The 4,159-nt window shown below is 33.8% G+C and overlaps 1 non-coding gene across 1 annotated transcript; it reads right to left on the bottom strand.

Annotated features, from left to right (window-relative positions):
* Positions 1 to 3,776: 3,776 nt before the first annotated feature.
* On the bottom strand, positions 3,777 to 3,882 carry LOC128039364 (small nucleolar RNA R71). The gene has a single exon (XR_008193868.1). It is a non-coding gene; the product is annotated as a small nucleolar RNA R71 (small nucleolar RNA).
* Between the last annotated feature and the right edge of the window lie 277 nt (positions 3,883 to 4,159).

Here is a 4,159-nt window from a genome sequence, read left to right as displayed (position 1 = left end):
GGAGACGGACCGTTTCAAGTCCTTGAACGGATTAATGACAATTCTAAAAAATTGGACTTACCAGGTGAATATAATGTTAGCGTTAGTTTTAATGTTTCTGATTTGTCCCCATTCGATGCAGGTAGCGACTTGAGGACAAATCGTTTTCAAGAGGGGGGAATGATATGAGCTCGCCTACGAGTCAAAAGGAGATCAATCAAGATGCTATCAAGTTACCTAGTGGCCCGATTACACGTGCTCGTGCCAAACGATTTAAAGATGCTATTTCAACCTTGGTGGACTGAACATAGAGAAATGATAGCAAGGAGCTTAAGGACGAGCCTAATACTTACAACTTTTGGGAGGACAAATTTTATTTGGCTAACTAATTTCGCTACTGGATTTTGGACATCTGAATTAAGCATTTATTCAAACATTGATACAGCTTATAAATTTGTCTTAATTTAATTACATGTGTTTAATATGCCTTGTCTTAGCCGAATTAATTGTGTCTTAGTTCAATTAAATTTGTCTTAGATTATTACATGTTTTAAATATGTCTAGATCTAGCCGAATTTAATGTGTTCTGCTAAGTTCTTATTTAATTTGTCTAAAGGTTAATTAGTGTGTCTACATTATGTTTTAAATTATGTCCAGCTGAAATTAGTTTAATTTAATATGGTTCTTGTGTTAAATAGGTACAACCGAATTTGGAGACCCATTAACAAGGTTCATGCATGTAGATTCAATGTATGGGAAGATGCATGTGCAGCTGGTACAATGCATGAAGGCTGATTATTTTTGGCTCCCCAAGACACCCATTCGGCCAAGAGACAGTAGCCATTCAACTCCCCAAGGCTTGGCCGATCTTCTCCCCAAAGCAGCATTATTCTTTTCACACCTGTTGTTCACACCATGTCCATTCGTTTCAGCCATGTTCACACTAGGGGACTTTTCAAAACCGACCATTCACACTCCAAATGGCTTCTCAAATCCTCTTTTAATGCTGGTACTTTTTCAGCAAGAGTTGCTTATCGAATGAGCTCATTTAAGCTCATTAGCCAAATTCAGCTGCTGCCATGCACCTTTCAAATTCATTTGCTTAACCTAGAAGCTGCCCCTTGAACTCCATTCAGCCGAATTTTGCTACAGCAATTTAATGAATTAAATCTGGAATTTACTAGCTAATTCTAGTTCAAATTGCTTAGACATTAAGCTATGAATTTGTCCATTTGGCTAACTAGCCATTAGGCTATAAATAGTTGTTACTTTGTTTGTAAAAGGACTTTTGGCTAATTTTTGAATGAAATTATATTTCTTTGGTGAGTTAATCCACTCTCTTAATTCTGCAAAGCTCAAATTGACTTATCTATAACTAGTGGCGTCAATCTGACTTTATTTCGAACTTATCACCGATAGGTGTTGCGTTCACAACAATACCGTAGGTTCCTATTTGGCTAAATAGAGGGTCACGGTACTTATCATGTCATCTTTTTCTTTCCTTGAAAATGACTTAAGTCCAGATCCTTAATCTGTATTAAGGGGTCATTCTTGTTTTCAATTAAATACCCATTCTTTCTTTTCCTACTAGCCAAGTTTGTTGCTAAAAAAATTCATTAAGCTATTATTACACCGTTGTCTATCCAAAACTTCACTTTTGAAAACCTCTCTTGAATTTCCAAGTTGATACTTCCTAATTTCGATCGGGCATCAATACGACTTGTCGTCAACTCCGAAACGAGTTCGTATCATTACTACTATACACCAAAAACCTTAGACCCACTATTAAGTCTAAATCATATAGGTTTATTTAGCACCTTTTTAATTAAAATTTATGTAAATTTCGAGCATGTAGATAGCTAATTGTGTAAATTTTAGTTCATATTGAGACATTGGGCATAATTTAAGTAAAGTTTCTAATTTTACATAATAAGGTATTAATTTTACATAATTTCACTCAATTATGCTAGATGAAATTTCTTTGTTAAAATGGTGCAGTATGGACCATTAAAATTACTCAATGTTATAAAAATTGTGTTGACCCAACTTGGAAGATGGTTGCTAAAGAGAATGAATTTGCTTTCTAAGTGGGTTGCCAAACCGTCTGAAAAGGAGAAGAGAAGCCCAAAGTCGGCAAGACATCAAGAGCAACCCAAAATCAACTATGGAATAATTAAAATGAAGGTACCAACATGTATGAAAAAAATCACAAGAATTGTTCAGGAAATCATCGAATTCATCAAGAGTTTGTTCTTCCTTTATCTTTAAATTATTCTTAATTATTCAAACATTATTGCAAATTTTTTAATTATTTTTCCATTAATGATGATGACTTAATTTGTTTTAGCTTGAATAATTGCAATGATTTGATTAAATTCATTCGATTCATGTTTATGTTGTTCTATGCCTCAATTGTTCATGCTTCCAATTAAAATCATTCATGTTATTCGTGCATTAAATATGTTTGGATGCATTAGAATTAGTTGTTTAATCCTAATTAGATGGTGATTAATGGGCACAATAATTGGAAAGTGCTTGCTTAATTTATAACCGACCTAGAATAAACTAAAGGTTTGCAATAATTTGAGATAACACTATTACCTTGCATAACTTTAGGTATATGTGATTAAATTGTTTCAAACCTATCCCGTCCCTGTTACTTCACATAAATTCTAAGGAATCCTTAGTTAAATATGGACATAGAAATATACATGTTTTTCTAAGTATAAGACTTGAAAGAACTTATATGAGATTCCAAGTTAATGAATGATCGAGTTGGTATGAAATATTTTTCGGGACATTCTTAAATATGATAAAGAATGAATTGAGTCAAGTGTTGTAATTTTTCTAGCTTATTCATGTTATTATTATTAAAACCTGTGATTTGTTGCTAAACCATCTCATTGCATTTAGGTTAGTTCATTTGTATATAGTTGATTAATTTAATTTTTACATCCATCACCTTAAAAATATTGTGTTCTCTTAACCAACTTGTAAGTATTAATTTTACAATTATTGATTTAAACACAGTCCTTATGGAGACGAGAACTCTTTTTACTTACTTATTACTTGATAATGATTGTGTACACTTGCACATTCCATCTCGAACCAAGTTTTTGGCATCGTTTCTAGGGACTGATAAATTAATCATTATTTGTGAAATTATTTCTTACAATTTGGTTTATTTATTTTTAGTCTTATTTCATTAATTTTTTTATTTGTGATTTTCTTCTCATGTGTTTATGAGCATAAATCGAATCACCGATTTACTCTTTGTAGACCTTGAAATCTAGCGAACATTTAGACAAATGAGATGAGAAAGACTAGCCCAGAGACAAGTCGTAGAAATAGACCTTGAAAATCCAAACGAAGTTCAAGGGAATAGAGCCATTAATGCTCGTAATCCAATCCTTATTGCTGATAATAAAGGTCGAGCCATAAGGTAGTACGTTGTGCAACTTTTTAATGAGTTAAATTTGGGAATTAAGAGATCGGAGATCGAGACACCACAATTTTAACTAAAGCATGTGATGTTCCAGAAGCTTCAAATAATGAGCCAGTTTAGTGGAATGCCACAGGAGATCCACACCTTCAGCTTCGATTGTTCATGTAGGTGAGTGATACCTTCAAGATAGCCGATATAGCCGAAGACACATTGAGGTTGAAGTTGTTTCCATACTTATTGCAAGATTAAGCATGAGCATGGCTTAATTTGTTGCCACCAAGTTCAATTTCTACTTGGCAAGAATTAGTTGAACGCTTTCTGGTTAAGTATTTCCTGCCTAGCAAAAATGTTAAGTTGCAGAATGAGATCACCACTTTTTAGCAAATGGATGATGAATCCCTATACGAGGTATGGAAAATATTCAAAGAGCTACTATGCAAATGCCCTCACCACGAGATTCCAGATTACATTCACCTGGAGACATTTTATAATTGTCTCAATGCACACACTAGGACGGTGGTAGATGCTTCCGCGAATGGTGTTCTCCTATCTAAGTCTTATAATGAGGCTTATGAAATCATCGAAAGAATAGTTAGTAGCAACTACCAGTGGATGACTAATCGAGTAGCTTCAAAAAGATGAGTAGCAAGAGTGCATGAAATAGATGCCTTCACTTCACTTGTAACTCAAGTATCTTCTATCTTTTCAATGTTGAAATAGTTTACTACTAATGGT

Source organism: Gossypium raimondii, chromosome 2, assembly GCF_025698545.1.
Source record: "Gossypium raimondii isolate GPD5lz chromosome 2, ASM2569854v1, whole genome shotgun sequence".
NCBI classification, from domain to species: Eukaryota; Viridiplantae; Streptophyta; class Magnoliopsida; order Malvales; family Malvaceae; genus Gossypium; species Gossypium raimondii.
Note: the sequence above shows the minus strand (reverse complement) of the source record. Positions and strands in the feature narration are given on the sequence as shown.